Below are 18,600 nucleotides of genomic sequence, written 5' to 3' on the forward strand. Positions count from 1 at the left end.
TTTCTGCGTTACAACTGAACACTTAATCTCTGAAACTGTTGCAAGGGAAGGAGCCTCAAATCCTTGCTTCTTGCGTAAGGTTTTCAGCAGTTTGACAAATCATCTAATAATGCATTTTAGCAAACCTTGCTTCATATGCTTACAGCATGAGTTTTCAGCCAATGCATATTACCACAGAGAAGTTCAGAAAGGACATAAATGATCAAGGCAATCTGGACTTAGAAAAGATAAAGCAAATACTGCCACAAGGGAAGGAGGGGCACAGCTTGAGAGAGAAGAAATGTGATTTGGGGATTGGAAACACTAAAGACCCAGCCGTAGTTGTTCAGGTTTAATTTTGGAAGCAGATTCTGTGGCTGGCTTGAATAACCTTGAAGCTGAAAAACTGTATGTTGTGTTAATTATGAAAAGCACTCTGGATAGCTGCCTCTTAAAATACAAAGACCTGTTTACAAGGTGAAAATATAAATAAGTTGCCATCAAGTAATTGCAAGTAAATGTAGTGATTCCATATCGATATTTTGCTGAAGGGATCTTAGGTCATGGTTTAAGCCTATGTGGGAAAACTAAATGAGAAACTAATGGAGACTGTTCCCTAGTTTAATTACTGCAGTCATTACCACTTTTGGTAGTGAGCATTAAACTGCAGAACTTCAGGTTTGATCTGCTGTGGTAATTACTGTGTTGCTAAAAGAAGCTGAGTAGCATTCTGGGAATGTGGAGAAAAGGAAAAGTTACTGAAAAAAAAGCTTTTCAGGCTGTTACATGATATTGTATGTAGTTAAAATAGGGGTGGCACAGGCAAAGTGGGTTAGGAGCATGCCTGGGCTCATGTTCCTGCTGGAGGCATCCCTGGTTGTATCAGAGGAAGTGAATGAGCTATTCAGGCTGCCATATGTGTGTGGGTGCGTGCACCTAAAAATACATGTCCAGGTTTCACACAGCTATATTCGTATTTGATTTCTATTCTGACAGAATTCTGAGAAACAGCTTCTGTTCATTCTGATGCTAGTAAAACCTGGCCATAGAAAACAAAACCTGCTTTCCAAAACAGCTGCAGCTGCTGTGCTTTGTCATTGACTTTGTATGTTAGAATTTTTTGGCATTAAATATGTGTATTAGTCACTGGGTTTCCTGCACATTCACTTTTCATTCAGTGATGGCCAACCAACATCAATGGGATGTGCAGAGAAGCTACAGCTGGTATAGCTCTCAGCCATAGCAGCATTGCAGAGTAACTCTCGAGTCATGTTCCAAGGAGAAATTTGCTCCTTCCTCCTATGAAAAGAAAGGTTTCCTCTTAGGAAGGCACCTGCTGGAGCACTGTATATTCAAGTGTTTACATCTGGCTCCATTATCTAATGTAACCCTGAAGCTACTCCCTTTTGTTATGTAGGGCACTTGTTTTCTTGTGAGAAAAACATGTGCATGGATCACATCCATCTTACTGCTGCTGTGTCTCATTTTCCTGGCTACACTCTCATTTAACAAGCAGTTGAAAAAATAAAAAGCTCCAGCAGGATCTTTTCAAAATAAAAATCTGGTTATCCAATTACAGAATAACAAATCAATGCTGCCTTTGTGTGATGCCTGCATGACTCTTACTAACACAACAGTCGTAACTGTGGAATGGATTCTTTGGAGATAGAAGGTAATCCAGCCATAAAATTGGGGAGACTTAAGTAATAAACTAAATTGCCATTTGCCAGATAATTCTGACTTTTCTTCAGTGCCTGAGCTTTTAAATGAGTTTGGCTCCAACCTAAGTAATACCTTGTGTTTGCCATGTGATTAATAGCAGGCTCAGTTTAATTGCTTGGTACTTATTCTAAGAAACATCCCTGCTAGCTGATTACTTGTATAATGTTCACAGGCCTCTAAATCCCCACATGACAAACTGATCCTTTTTGTATTTGTGTGTTTAGGAAGCATCATTCTATTGGCACAGGACACAAGTACTAGTTGAGGTTACTCAACAGTTCTGAGAACAGCTCTTCCTTTCCTATGTCTTCTGTAAGACTTGGAGGCAGATGTGCTCTGAGATCAGAGATGAGAGGAAGATCAAGAAGCTGAATCAGAATTGAGGATCAACATGTTAATAATGAGGAAATATTTTCTTTAAAGCTTTGTTTGGATGGTTGTTACAGTTACAAGCTCTGTAACCAGGATACTCCAGTTACACAAATAGTAATTTAGCCTGCTTTTTAATCTCGTTTTTTTGCCAAAGAATATATTGAACTGCGTGGGAGTCTTTCCTTGCCATTGGGCAGTGTTTCCATTCAGTGCAGTCAGCTCTAGGTTGGCTGGCTGGGCCAATGAGGGAAAGGGAGCAGGCTATAGACCTTGGCATACAGTCGGGGAGGACATGGGAACTGACTGGTTGGTAGCAAAATACCATGTAAGCTGTAATTCACTGCTGAAGGCCATATGGCAGCCAGGCTGGTGGAGTACAAGTTAAGTGCAGAGTAAGGGGAATTTCATGACAAAAGTTTTATGTCAATTTTTCCTCGTGTTTTTGTACACACTCCTCACTTAAAAATTGGCAGTGCTTGTAACTTGTTGAATTTAACTTTCTGTAACTCTGGCTGGAAGTCCCTGTTCTGCATCTTCACCTCTTCCCTGCCACCCATGCTGGGGCTGAAGGGATGCTGACAGTCAAGGGAACATGGACGTGGCTCCTTCTAGACCCACTAAACTGTCCTGGGTTCAGCAGTAGCAGTCATTTTTCTCCTTCTTAGTAGCTGGTGCAGTGCTGTGTTTTTGACTTTCAGCCTGGGAACAGCACTGATAACGCCGATGTTTTCAGTTTCTGTTAAGTAATGTTTACCTGACCAAGGACTTTCTGAGTCTTGTGCTCTGCCAGGGAGGAGGGGAAGTTGGGAGGAAGCAGAGACAGGACACCTGACCCAAACTAGCCAAAGAGGTATTCCATACCACAGCATGTCATGGCCAGTATATAAACTGGGGGCAGTTACCCAGAAGGGCTAGATCACTGCTCGGGTAGGGCTGGGTATCGGTTGGCGGGTGGTGAGCATTTCCCTTATCATTATTATTATTGGTGGTAGCAGTAGTGGTTTGTGTTATACTTTAGTTACTGGACTGTTCTTATCTCAACCCATTGGAGTTACATTCTTTTGATTCTCTTCCCCATCCCTCTGGGAGTGTGGGGAAGAAGAAGGGCGGGGAATGATCGAGCAGCTGCATGGTTCTGAGTTACTGGGCTTAAACCACGACACTAGGTCTGCATCTCAGTGCTTTGCAGGTAAGAGATGCAATGTGGAGAGGCTGAAGCCAGCCCTGTAGAGGGCCACTGTGGGTATGACTGTGCTGAATTATTTTGCCTCTGTGTTCTGCCTCCCTCATCTATAATATGCTTGTGACCTGCTTCTGAGAGCTATTTGTCTTAAAGGTTTGCATGAAAAAGGAAGGGGGAAAAGAAGGTCACTTAACCGCACCTGCTGCTGCATGTCAGTGGCATACCTATTGCTCAGGGAAACATCAAGCATCATGAGTTTGCTCAAGTTCCCTCTACCACATAGGTGTGTCATGAGGGTTCTTGCTTCATTACTTGTGTTCTGGAAAAATGCTGGGGACAGACTGTTAACATTGTGATGAGACTGTTAAGTGTGAGGCATTATGCCTATGGAGGTGGAGCAGCTACACAGCAGGTGCAGCAGGATTACTCAGCCATCTTTCTGCTCTTGGGGAAGATTCTAATAGAAGGAGCTCTCAGGAGCTACCTATCTGTGACATGAATAAATGAGAAAAGAGTAGCTTCAAGGGAGCAGGGAAACCAAGTCAGGATTTTTTAGCTGTCCTCTGTGTCCTGAAGTCCGTGGAAAAGGTGACGTGCCTGTTTATGCCCTAAGAAGATCTGTACTAGTGCTTCAGATAGATAATTGCTGGACATCAGAAATTCAGAGTATAGGTACTGCTGAGAACAAGTACGCTATAAATTAGTCTAGTGTTTGGCAGATCTCTCATTAGCAAGGACTTCTTAATAAGAATTGTGATTTTCTTATTAATGAGGAATTACCCTCTGAATCCTTTCCACGGGAAGAAAATAAAAAATCTGACTTAGTAAGGTGAGGACATTTGGCTGAAGGCATGAAAGAGGTGATGGGAGAATGAAGATCTCACTTCCCCTCTAGAGAGCATAGAGCAGAGCATGGCGGAAGAGAGGAATGTCCTGACACAACAGACTAGGGAAAAGGCAGAACTAGCATTTTGGTGAAGATGGGGAGACCTTCAATTAAGGTGTTCCATGGATAGTTTGTTTTACCTGCAACACAAAATATGGCTTGGGGGAAACTTTTCAAGTACAAAAGGCTTCCTTTGGTGTCTCTTGTTATGACTGTCGCCAGAGCTGTTAGAAGTTAATATGAGTAGCACTGGATACAGCCCAATGCAAGAACACCTTGAGAGCAGTCTGTGGGTTGCACTGAGCTTTTGCTGAGGATCGTGTCCGAGTGCTGGCCCTGTCTTTGGTGGGGATGGCAGTGTTGTCACGGCCTCACTGGAGGTTTGTTATTTGCATGGATTTTGGCATGCTCTGTGTCTGACCTTCTCTGATGGAAATGTGGTGGCAGGAGAGGAGCACTGGAGGGCCCAGCCCTGCTCTGCTCCTGCGCTGAGAGCAAGGCTGCTCTGTTGTTTTTGCCACTTCGCTGCCACCTCTGTGCAAACACAGAGCAGCTAAAAACCCTAAAGCAGCTGGACTTCCCAGGCCATATTCTTACTGAATCCTCTCTCCCACCCTGTGCTCAGCTGCTGATTAGTGGGTATGTAGTTTTGTGAGCCCAGCCAGAGAGAGGCGACCAAATTTTGAAGTGGGTGTGTATAATCTGCAAACCCACATTTAATTCTGGCTGTTCTGATGGAGGTCAGGGCACAATAAACGTGCATGTAAGAACTTGCACTGCTTTAACCACATCAATTTGGAAATAGATGGGCCTGAACAAGACCCAGACCCATCTGTATTGCACTTCTGAAAACCTGCAGTGTGGTAGTGAGGACCCCCAAACAAGCCTGACTTTCCTCCACAGTACTGTCACTCCCTCTGACTGCCATAGGCACACACTGCACCAGCACAGGAGAAGATACTTCAGACAGGTTCAAAGCTGCACCAGTGGAGGCTTGGACTGGACATTAGGAAGCATTTATTCACTGAGAGGATGGTCAAAGTAACAGGATTAGTAGGGAGGTGATTGATGCCCCAAAACTGTGTTTGAGAGACATTTGTCCAATGCCCTTTACAACATGATTTAAATTTTCATAGAATCACAGGATCAACTTGGTTGGAAAAGACCTTTAAGATCACCAAGTCTAAGCATTACCCCAGGACTGCCAAGACCACCACTAAACCATGTACCTATGGGCCTCATTTACATGGGTTTTGAACACTTCCAGGGATGGTGATTCCAGCACTTCCCTGGGCAACTTGTTCCAATGCCTGACCAACCATTTGGTAATGATTTTTTTCCTTATACCCCATCTAAACTTCCCTTGGTACAGTTTGAGGTTGTTTCCTCTTGTCCTATCACTTGTTACCTGGGAAAAGACACCAGCCATCTCCTTGCTCCATCCTCCTTGTAGAAGTTGCTGTAGGTCAGCCCTGAAGTGGTCAGGCAGTTGCACTAGATGATTGTTGTAGGTCCCTTTTAACTGAAGCAGTCTAGTTCTGTTCTATTTCATTCCATTCTATTATACTCTGGCTTTTCAGTGATAAGCTGCTATGACAAGACATCTTTGCAAGACTGACTTAAGCTTTTTAACCTTTAAGGATTAGAAAAGACTTTTGCTTGTTTCATTTTCTCTGGTTGAATGCAACACACACCGGTGCTTTAATCAAGTTCTCATGGTGCTGCGTTTTTCTTATTGATCCTTAGAGCATTTTGCCTGGCAAGTAGGAGCAGTATATGTGAAAAGTTCATACAACTGTGTAAATGTTGTTGTCAACAAGTACTACTCTGCTGAAGACTTGGAAAGATTTGCCAAAGCATCAGGAGAAGAACTTTATTAAGCATAGGAACCTGAGCTTATGGGTGGTAAGCTCAAGTAGCTGATGCTGTGTCACACATCCAGTTGGAGCTGCACCTGCAGGGGAATGAGGATTTCCTGCTGACCTGGATGAACCTACCTGTTTGCCAACAGTTGCTCCTCCACTCACCTGGCACAGCTGCCTGCATAGTCATCCTCTGAACAAAGACAGCTCAAGCCGATCTGGTTTGCTTGGGCATTTTCACAACTAAATCTAAAGCTTCCCTGATGCATTTTCCCCAGGCTGGTTTAGGAAATGAGTGCATGAGCTGGTACACTGGCAAAATCAGTGAGGGGTTAAGCTGTGGTGTAGTTCATGGTGAGGTACTGGAAAGACAGGGGATAAATGGGAAGTGGTGGCTGCTTCACTTGGATTGTAGCAGCTCAAGCAGGCAGGGAGCTCACTGCTGCAGTTAAGCATGTACTGGGATCTATTGTCCTGAAATAGGTGTGTCCCAGTGTCATTGCAACAGAAAAGCTGGGTCAGCCTATGGGGGGGAATGAACTGATGTCTTTAACTAATGATGGGAGGCTATGGGGAAGACAATGATACAGAGTGGCAAGGTGAGAGGCCAAGGACATTGGCTGCATGAAGGAAGATTAGATAGAACAAAAAATGTTTCTCTGTGAAGGTAATCAAGCATGGGAACAAGTACCCAGAGATACCTAATCTCTACCCTTGGAAATATTCAAAAGTGACAGGACCTGAGCAACATGATGTAACTTCAAAATGGGCCTTGCCTCCCTTAGGAAGGCGAGGTGGCCTCTAGAGGTCCCCACCAACAGAAAACATTCTATGATTATAATTGTTTATAGCATTTTAAATTAAATGAAAGCTGTTAATCTCACTGAGAGGTAAATGTTGCTTGCACTCAGAATAACACACAATGATGTCCACTACTCAAATTTTACATAAGGCAGAAAGATCATTCATTTGTCTGGGATGCAGCAAGGATCCCAGCTCTTCTTGCTGTGGGAGAAGGCCAGCAAGCAGAGCAGCTTTGTTACAGGGTGTCCCTGCAGCTGTGGTGTTACGAAGCTTACACCATCAAAATGCCTTACTACAGCTCTGTAAGTCTGTCTACTTCACAGCTATAATAGAACATGCTACATCATATGACATGTTACATTAATATATAATTCAAATATTAGTATGGTATACATTAATTCACTGGTAGCTGTGGAGGACACTGTTCCAGCAAGAATCCTTACTGGTATGTGTGTAACAGAGACATAGAAATAGATGATAATAATAAACATATTAAACTGAAGATGCGGAAAGCCTGGGTGGGTTAATGGCAGTCACTGTCCTGCACACACAGAGTAAATGTGATTTTTTATAGAAGGAGAAGTCCAATCTTCTTTCTGGGGAGCTGGCTGAATATAGGACGCTATTGTGTACCAACTTTGTAAATTGCAGTTATATTAATCTGTATGTTGTGGGTGTATTCAGTGATGCAGATAATGATAGATGGAGAGGAAGGAGTTGACGAAGGCAGGTGCAGAGGGCTGCTGCTGAGTGAGATATCTCATGATGGCAGATCCCTCTCTTCCTTATCCTATGTCAAGCTGCTATTTCTGGTGTCAAGACTTTTCTTAACAAGCTTTCTAACTGTACAGAATAGCATCAGTCAAAAGTGTGGGTTGGTATAATGGTCAGGCAGTCTAGCAATGGTCTAGAAACACAAATATAAAACCAAAACTGTCTCCAAGTGATGTAATTTAGATGCAACCCTACATTTCAGGAGGTAACCCTGCATTAGCAATCCACAGAAAAAGCCTGCTTCTAATAAAAATGGCAGGGACTACAGTCTTTTTTCCTTTCTTTGAAACAAATGCCTCATTTTCTTCACATTACATTCAGCCTCTGGTGTAACAGAAAGATGAGTCTTTTGTGTTCTGTGATGTTGTGGTCTATAGATATTGATTTAATAACATTTTGTAGTACAATCAGCAAAGAAAGAAACACAGTACATTGATACTGCTGAGGGAATTTGCCAGTTAGGATCTACCGGAATGACTGGGAGCAGAAAAATGATCCTTGAAATCTGAACCTTGCTGCTGGCGCATGACCTGTACTCATGTGTGAGAACTCAGGGTATCCACATGGAAACATGAGAGTACTCATTCTCTTTGTGAACAGAAGATGTAATGCACAGTTCCAAACACTCGAGCTGGTCATTATTGTTGTGCATTTAGTACTGTGCCTTCCCTGTCTTGTGCAGAGGGTCAGACTGAGATTTAAAATACAGCTTCTCAAATTCTGTTTTCAGTCCAGGAGACTTCTGCTAAAACAGTCAATGGAAAGGCTATCATTAACTCTGCTCTGGGAATAGCATATGCTCCAGCGTTAACACCCAAATGTGTGGATTCCTGTACAAGCAAAAGATGGGTGAAGTTCAATTGCCAGTTACTGTGACCAGAATTCAGGTTACAATTTCATGAGATACTGTCAGAGAAAATCCCCAACTGGATCACTGCAGTGATCTGAGTTAAAATTAGCTCTTTCTGGTGCTGGTGGTGGGGCATTTTTAACCTGAATCATTTGAGTGACCCAGTTCAAGTGCAGCGTGCAGCAGCACGCTGGCGAGGGCAGCGGGTGCTGTGTACGGATGGGAGCAATGCCTTGAACAGGGGAAGAAGCTGTCACTCATGTTACTGCTAGAGCCAGCATGTTATTTCTGATTCTGTGAAAACTGGTGGAATGAGCTGGGAAGGGGTAGCTGAGTAATATGGGGACTAGCACAGCTTGACTGGGGATACCTGGGACTTGCTGCAGGCTTTTTTCTGTGCATGACTGCTGTGGCACGAGAGGTGTTCAGCTTGGCACTTTGTTTTTTCTAAGTTAGAAACTGAGCTAGCTGGCAGTCTGTAGCCTGAAGCTTTCTGGTATGAGCTGTAGGGCACCAGGACCTAAGCTGGGAAAACAGAAATTCCAGAACACTGATTAACCTCAACAAATCCTGATTTGAAAAAAGCCATAGCTTTAGTTGTTGTTAGTAATATCCTTCAAAGAGATGGATTGAAAAGGGGACTGAGCATCACAATGACCAAGTTAATGTTGGCACCTGGCAAATCATGGAATGATAAAGCTAGGAGGGACCTTGACAAGCTCCTTATCTGGGTGGGGTTGGCATGATCTGTGTGCCCAAATTGCACAAGCCAGCTCTCCCAGCCCTGTGTGCATAGCTCACCACACTTAGCTGGCAGGTGGTAATGGGACCTCAGAGATCTCTCCAGTCCCCTGGAGCCTAGACCATAATCCTTGTCCACAGTGTCTTATAGCACACCTTTTCCCTCTGGGCTGCAAAGGCAGATGCTGCCACAGCCTGCCATTCAGGGTAGCTTGTCTTGGCCTAGAAAACTGCCCAGCAAAGTGAAAGTGATGCTGGTGTACAGTGAGTCACCTACACCTCATCTTGCAAAACAGCTGGCAATAAAACACCTTGACTGTGTGTGTATACTGGTATTCTGCGCACCGGGTAATGACGCCACCTGTGGGACAGCAGTGTGAAATAAGAGGGATCTGCCAGAGAGCAAACTGGCCTGGTTATTGATGTGCGGGCTGTATGGATGCTCAAAAGCCTTTGACTCCTCTCAGCTTCCATATTGAGAGGAGCACTAACACTCCAACTCTGTTGTAAGCCAGTTTTGGGAGCCCCAACAGCAAAAATTTAGGTTTTGTTTTCTTTTGCAAGATTAGTTTTCTGACAGGTGTCCTTGGTCCAGCAGTAGCAGCCATTTTACTCCTTCTTAGGAGCCAGTGCAGTGCTATGGTTTTGACTTTCAGCCTTGGAACAGCACTGATAACACCAGTATTTTTAGTTGCTGCTCAGTAATGTTTACTCTGACCAAGGACTTTCTGAGTCTCATGCTCTGCTAGGGAGGAGGGGAAGTTGAGAGGAAGCAGAGACAGGACACCTGACCCAAACTAGCCAAAGAGGTATTCCATACCACAGCACGTCATGTCCAGCATATAAACAAGGGGCAGTTACCTGGAAGGGTTAGATCTCTGCTTGGGTAGGGCTGGGTATCGGTTGGCGGGTGGTGAGCAGTTGTATTCTCTTCCCTTTTCACAGAATCACAGAATCCCAAGGGTTGGAAGGGACCTCGAAAGATCATCTAGTCCAACCCCCCTGCAAGAACAGGGTAACCTAGAGTACATCACACAGGAACTTGTCCAGGCGGGCCTTGAATATCTCCAACATAGGAGACTCCACAACCTCCCTGGGCAACCTGTTCCAGTGCTCTGTCACTCTTATAGTAAATAAGCTCTTCCTGATGTTCATGTGGAACCTCCTATGCTCCAGTTTACACCCATTGCCCCTTGTCCTATCACTGGATATCACTGAAAAAAGCCTAGCTCCATCATCCTGACACCCACCCTTTACATATTTGTAAACACTGATGAGGTCACCCCTCAGTCTCCTCCAAGCTAGAGACCCAGCTCCCTCAGCCTCTCCTCATAAGGGAGATGTTCCACTCCCTTAATCATCTTTGTGGCTCTGCACTGGACTCTTTCAAGCAATTCCCTGTCCTTCGTGAACTGAGGGGCCCAGAACTGGACGCAATATTCCAGATGCGGCCTCACCAAGGCAGAGTAGAGGGGGAGAACCTCTCTTGCCCTACTAACCACACCCTTTCTAATGCACCCTAGGATGCCATTTGCCTTCTTGGCCACAAGGGCACATTGCTGGCTCATGGTCATCCTCCTATCCTCCAGGACCCCCAGGTCCCTTTCCCCTTCACTACTTTCCAGCAGATCAACCCCCAACCTGTACTGGTACATGGGGTTGTTCTTCCCCAGATGCAAGACTCTACACTTGCCCTTGTTGAATTTCATCAAGTTTCTCCCTGCCCAACTCTCCAGCCTGTCCAGGTCTCGCTGAATGGCAACACAGCCTTCTGGTGTGTCAGACACTCCTCCCAGTTTAGTGTCATCAGTGAACTTGCTGAGGGTACACTCAGTTCCCTTGTTATTTCCCTTATCATTATTATTGTTGATGGTAACAGCAGTGGTTTGTGTTATACCTTAGTTACTGGACTGTTCTTATCTCAACCCATGGGAATTACATTCTTTCAGTTCTCCTCCCCATTCCTCTGGGAGCAGGGGGAAGAACAAGTGAGGGAGTGATTGAGCAGCTGAGTGGTTCTGAGTTCCCAGCTGGTATTAAACCACAACACCAGGTTAAACCCCAAACCAGCCCACATCTGGGTCAAGGGGTGACAGCACCCAAATGGGAGAGGAGGCTGTGATACCCAACAGAAATTGGGGAAGGATGACTCCTTCTCAAAGAAATAACAAATACCCTTCTCCTCACAGCAGTTTTCCATCTGGTCCTGTATACTGTCTCTGGCTATGGCAATAGGGAGATCACACGTCAGGTAGCACTGTGATTAAGTAGTAAGTGAGCAGGATTTTTGTACACCTTAGCTGACCTAGTAGCTTGCTGCTGCCAGAAGGACTATTGGAACTTCATCCATCAGTGCACTGACATGCTGGAAAACAATTCTTTTTTCCTTATCTGGATTACTTTTCTGTTGGGCTGGTGAGTTAGATCAGTTCATCAGGGAGCCTGATAAACACTTGCGCTGATGCAGAGGAGGGTCTGCAGAGCTGTAAGCTGGTGAGAGGAGCAGGACATCCCCCGCTGTGAAGACAGGGAGCTGTTGTAGCAGCAGGTGTTGTGAGCCCTGACCCAGATCTAGTGTGAAATGAAATCTGAATCTAATCATATTTTGTTCTATTTTTAACAAGAGCTACCCAGCAAGCAGAATAGGTTTAGACCCATCATTGGGTGGGAGAAGTGTGAGAAAGAGTGAAGAGCTGCAGGAAGTGGGTGAAGAAATCATAGAATTATAGGATGATTTGGGTTGGAGAGGACCTTACAGATCACCCAGTTCCAACCCCCTGCCATGGGCAGGGACACCTTCCACTAGACCAGGTTGCTCAAAGCCCCATCCAACCTGGCTTTGAACACTTAAAGTGACGGGGCAGCCACAACTTCTCTGGGCAACCTGTGCCAGTGCCTCACCACCCTCACAGGGAAGACTTTCTTCCTAATGTCTAATGTAAATCTACCCTTTTTCAGCTTAAAGCCATTCCCCTTGTCCTGTCACTACATGCCCTTGTAAAAAGTGCCTCTCCAGCTTTCTTGTAGGTTCTTTATGGGTACTGGGAGGCTGTTATGAGGTCTCCCTTGAGCCTCCTCTTCTCCAGGCTGAACAACCCAAATCCTCTCAGAAAGAACTGTTTTGCTAGGAAAGATGGTGCTCTGCCTTTCATCCTTCCTGAGGAGAGTATGTGAACTGGAGCACTGCAGCACTGGTTTGGAAGAGCTGCAAAGCAGGGGCTGTGGCCACCTGTGGTCAGTAAAGATCGTGTTTCTTGGTACTTTTCCTAAAAGTAGCTTCATTAAATGCAGGGTGTTGGCCAAATTCTATTTGTGTAAATCCATTCTGTCTCTCTCAGGGCCCCTGAAGTATTTTATTCACTTCATCTTCACTTCATAGAAAGAGAGGACTTGCTGATGGTGTGGTAATTCAGCCCCTTGGATGGATTCTCATTGGACAATCAATGTGTGGAGCTCAGCTGGCTTCCGATTTACTCCCGCAAAGAGCTGGATCTGTACTTTATGCTGATGGCAGTGCCAGAATTATCAGGGCAAGGTACAAAAAAAATAAGCAAATAGGGAATAAACTAGTAATTTAATAGGTTTCTTTCTATTACCAGATGAGTTTGTGGTTGGATTCCACTCTGGAGCTTTATACCTAGTGAAAATCTCTGCCATAACTCTGTATTTCTGCAGCATATTGCTGTTGTGTTACAACCTAGAGCAGGTGGCCCTCAGCCTGAAATGAATACATAAATAATTCCTTAACATTAGTACTTGAAAAGCATTTTGGGATCCTATGAAGGCACTCTCTGTGGTGTATTTTGGTAATCAGTGTATAAAATGATTCATGAAAACAAGAGGGCTTCCTTAACATCATTCCCTCCCCCCTATTTTTTTCCCTCTGAAAAAAGAAATATTCTACTAATACAGAACTTATTTGCTTGATCAGTGAATGTGAGGTATTTTCTTCCTCTTTTTATTATATCTCATGACCACAAGATGCAACATTTTAGCACAACTTCAGAATAATTTTCAGTGCTGAGTGTAGAGTGTTTTGCTAAGTCTGCTTTTCTCTCAGACTGGATTGCAAGTATTTCATCTGCATGTCAAAGCTGAAGCCTACTGACTTTGTCAGAGACAGACTTGCACTCAAGCCTCTCCCTTTTCTTAAGTGTAAATATATTTTCCATGGGATAAACAGAGAAAGCAACTTCAAATTAGAGATGCATGAAGAAATAATAATAATGATAATAATAATACAAGGAAAGGTAAAGCCTTTCATGGTCTTCCAGTTAGGACTACAAGCAGCTATGACAGAGAGTGAGGATAATGTGGTTATTGCCTCCTTATGGGACATCTGTTCCTTATGGGACACAGAGCACATGCCTCATTAGCCAACATGAATGGGTGTATGTGCATGCCTTCCTAGCATCCTCCAAGTAAATCCAGGACTAGCTTGGATGGATGACTTTACTTGCTCTGTCTGGGCATGTTTGCACTATGTGGCTTCCTTCAATAGGGGCAAAGAGCAGTCCCTTTAGACCCTTATCCATACACGTTTCTGAACCACTTCTTTTGGCTCTTTATGTGCACTTTCTTTCAGATCATCTCAAATATAAGGACTGTGGAAGCTACTTTGCTGATGTAGAAAATTACTCACAATACCCTGGCATCATTCTCTACCACCTGTCTTCCAAGGTCAGGATCGAAACCTAGAACCTCCACCATGTGTGAGCTGAGGAACTGGTCCATATTTTCTTCAGCCATCTGTGGCCCACAGGCAATTACCACTTGACTTGCTGTATTGGGTCAAGTGTGATGAGCGGCTGGGGCTGCAGGGTGACCTGAGCTGTCAGCCACATGAAGCTGTGAGCCAGTGGGGACTGTGGATATTGACATTTCTAGGTTTTCCTGGGGTTTGAGCACTGGTTGAGCACAAAATATTCAGGAGAAGGGAAGCCCGCCAGCGCAGCAAACACCCTTTCTCCATGTCTGCCCTTCCCTGTCCTTCCAACTCCCTCATTCAGCTGGCACGTGCTGACTTCAGCTGGCAGGCTGACTTGAGAGCAGGGTTTTCTCCATTCCTCATGCTTGCCCTTGGATCAGCAAAGATCATGGGTGAAAACTAGTATGAATGGCAATGCAGGGGTAGTGTGTGGGCCCATGAGAGAAACATGTCCTGCTGCTGTTTCCTGATAAAATAAAAAGAAAGTCTAAATTCAATACTAATGACTGCAGTGGTGTTAATTGTAAAGAGAGTGATGGTGTGAATCCAAATATGATTGCATATGTGGTTGATTTCAATCTCATTGACAAAGTGAATTTAAAGATGACAATAGTGAAGCCTAGAATGAAAGTTGCACTGTATTTTGGCATGCATCCCTGTTCTGGGTCATTTGCACTACTGCTGCAGTTCTGTCATCTGGATTGCATATTCTATGCCTGCGTCTACTTCTGTTCAGTTTTGTGGGAAAAGTTGAAACAGATCAGCTGTTTCTTACTAATCTCTCATCAGCAATATTTATCATTACTGTGGTCTGCCACAGGGATCAGAAATTAGGTGAGAGGATCGTGTTAGCATCATGGATGTAATTTTAGCTGTCATCATAAAAATCCCCTCACATTTGGATAAACTGTGGTTTATTGAAAAATGTTGTGCTTTACATGTTCAGTAGGGGAGCTCATAAATTTTTGAGGTGACAAAGGTCAAGCATGTAGAAAGGGAAAGTATTTTTGTCCGTTCCTTGAAACGTTTGCAAATATAGGTTGTTTCTGGTTTGGAAGTACTGCAGCAATGGATGGTTTTGGTAAGGAGGATATAGCTATCATCATCACCTTTCCTCACCCTGAAATCTGTGCCTGGTGGTGTGGGAATAACTGTGTGAAATAAAAGCAAGACTGAAGGAAGCAACCACAGCACACACCAGGATTGGGGAGGCTGGCTGTATCAGTAGAAGAATAATAAGGAGGATCACTGCTACTTACTGTCTCTGAATGACCACAGAAATGTGTGGACTTCTGTGTCTGAGTGCAGAGATACCTGAGGGAAGTGTAGCAGAGCTGATGCACAGACTGCAATCCTGAAGGCTTTTCACAAGGACATTGCTACCATACAGAGGCAGTTTTGTATTTGGTATCAGTACAAGAAGAGAGCAAGAAGAGGTCAGCAATTAACATTAATAAAGAATGAGAAAGGTTAATACACAGAAATCTGTGATGATGTTGGTGGTTTGAACTGCCAATAGGATGCAATGGATGACAAACAGATGCATGGTTAAATCTTACAGATTTTCTACCTCTATGCCTCTTTAGCCTCCCACAGCTCTATTAGACCATGAGATTACACATAAACTTCCCTATAGTTTAACTATAAATGCTCCATCCATCCTGGGATCAGCCAGAATTTTCCCTAAAATTGCTGCCTCCCATCTCTTGCAAACACATGAGGCCAAATCCTGGAAATAAAAGCAGGGAGGGTCACCCTCTTGTTCTTTCATTGTTGCATGTATGCCCTGAGAACAAGGAGAAAACTGCTGGGGAAAAATGTAGTTGGTGCCTGGTATGGAAGAAGAGAAACAATAGGTATGTGGGTAGAAACTCACAGAGTAATAGGAATTGCAAGTATGTGAGCGTTTTTGATTCAAGAATTAAAAGGGTGAAAATAAGGAAGGTGGAATAGAGTGGGAGTGATTTTCCCAGAAGGCTGTGTAATTATTCATGAGGGATGATATTGGAAGAATCAATCATAACTATGTAGGAAGTTTTTATCTGTAGGATCCTTGTCTCACTCCTTGATGAGGTTGGAAGGAATGAGGCAGCAATTATATAATTAAAGATGCAACCATAATGACTGCACAAAATGGAAGCAAGTCAAAGTTGCAAGGCCATGTCAATCATTATTATTATGTAATTGAGTATTTGAATGTATAAGAAAACTCAAACAACTAAAGGCACTCTAAGGGCCAACTTAAAGAAAAAGAAGTTGGCTTCATTCAAGTAATTAATAGAATGGCAACAGAGTCAAACAAGACTAAAAAAGGAAAAAAGCCATTAATGGGTATATAAATTATATTAGTTTTAAAAGTCACTCTAACAACAAACAAAACTTGTAATGGAAACTATATTTCTACAATCTTAAGTCAGTGGAAACTTTCAAAAGCATATCAGATGAATATAACTTTTTATCTTAGGATAAGGATTTGTTACAGGTTAATGTTTTCATAAACACATAGCTGGCTTGGCTTTCAGAGATGACCATTCACTGAGGGCTTTGAATCTGAACATTTGATGGCATTCATGGCCTAATTTAGATACCTAATAATAGACATTTTAAATTTAAGCTAGTTGTCTTAGGCTGGCTCTAGAGCCAGCAAAGAGAAAAGGCATCTTCAGAGGGAAAATAATTTCTTGTTTTGGATGCCAGTTTTACCATGAGATGACTTATCCTTGAAAGATGTCTATTCTTCTCCACTGCTTATAAAAGAAGCTTAAGGTAACTAAGACTTGAATGATCTACTTTCAGGTGATTAAAGACATGAAATAAATCTTGTCAGTCTTGGTATCTAACATAAGGCATTTGCATTTGAAAACTGTAGCCATAGCTGTTTGTAAGGCAATATCAAAACAAACTGTTGAAAATCACACTGTATACTCCCAACTGTTAGCTCTCAAAAAGGCTCGGCCAAGCAGTGCAAACACAGACACAGACATACTTAACCAGGATGCAGGCCACGTTGGCAGTAAGCAGAGATTCGAACTGCACTTTTGGAGGATGGTATGCTGGAAGGTCTCTGTGACTGCAGTCTCCAATGGGCTGCCAAAGATGGCATCTTTTCTCTTGGTTCACCTCTATTTCAATACCAGCTTGAATGAGTTGCTTTGTCTTCTGGGGCTTCTTGGTATATGTCTATAAACATGGGTTTGTTTGATTGTAACATTTGCCTTTCCAGACTCTGGACATCTTGTTTAAATGCTCTTTTCAAATTCCTAAGCTATCCAGCTCAGATTCCAAAAGACCTAGACTGGATCCGGAGGAAGGAGACGAAAAACAAGAAATAAAAGGAATTTTTAAAACTTCCAAAAAGCCTTCTTACTGTCCTTGCTTGAGACCATACAACTCTCTGGGTAGGTACCCTCTCTTGTCCCTTTTTTTAACATCTTTGTTCTTGGTGCCAGAATCGACCAGTTTCTGACAAGGTGGCTGTATTATGATGGATGCGTTGGCAGGCAGACAGGAAGATCTGCTAGACAAGAGAGTGGATGAAAATAGCCAGCTCCTGAAGGTGTCTGTGAGAGGGATTTTTGCTTTCCTGGTACCTTTTGTTTTTGCTCCTGGGCTATTTGCTTGTGCTCTGCTTCAGCGAACAGGGTGACAGATGAGTGTGCTCAGCCTTCTGGTGGCATCAGCACAGGTAGCAGCAGCAGGAGGAGGTTGTTGTGAAGAGGTTCATGTGGCTGTGACTGGGAGAGATGACACCATTCAGAAGCATGATCTTAGGGGTATCTTCTGGAGTATGTCCTGGTACCTTCTGGTGTAGCTCCAGTGTGTTCCTCATCTAGAAGCTGTGATCTGGCAACCAGCTTCTGAACTTTTGACCTCATCTGTGAACTGGAAATAGTCATAAACCTCTGTCTTTGGCTCATGAACCCAAATAGCTTGACAAACTAGCAGGTTTCTGTTGGATACAGAAAGAGGGTTGAGACCCCTGCCTTGGGAATTGTGATCAGTTTGTAAGTTGCTGTTGTTTTCAGTCATTTTATGAGGAATCTAGAAAAGATCTTCTCCCCTCCCCTGCAGTTCTGTTGAAAACAAAACCTATTTTAGAACACTAAGCAGAAAATAGTGATCAAGGTAAGGCTGAGGGCTTGTGGGTGTTCAGGCCACAGTGGTGAGTAGTAGTTTGCTCATACAGAAATTCACCTTTTGCTATTGCAGCTTTCCTTGGATATGGCTGACCACGTCGATGGTTTCACTATTTTGCTTTGTAATTACAGATTCCTTTCACCTCATTTATGAAAATCAATATGTGTCCAAGTAGGCCATCTTTTACACAATGTCGTAACAAATTGATATAATTAATGATGAGTCTTTAGATATATGTATGTGAATAGCAACGATTTTTGAAACATGAAACTTCAACACTTTAAAATTGTTTTGCTGAATTAGATGACTCATCATGCCGGGGGAAAAAAGATCCTGTAATTTCATTGTATTTTCCTGTCATTAAGAAAATATTATGCTTCAAGCAGTTGAAAGACAGCAAAATTTGCAGACCCATTATTACGGGATAGTGGTTGCAAGGAGAATTGCATTACATTTGCCTACAGATATGTGAGTGTGTTTTAGCACCCACTTTCTGTTTCTTTAAAAAAAAGAAAGGTATCAATTTAGAGGACAAAGTAGAGTTGTGGTTTTTAGAGGACAAGGTTGGATACGCCAGTATCT

The sequence above is a fragment of the Melopsittacus undulatus genome, chromosome 3 (genome assembly GCF_012275295.1).
Source record: "Melopsittacus undulatus isolate bMelUnd1 chromosome 3, bMelUnd1.mat.Z, whole genome shotgun sequence".
Lineage (NCBI taxonomy): Eukaryota > Metazoa > Chordata > Aves > Psittaciformes > Psittaculidae > Melopsittacus > Melopsittacus undulatus.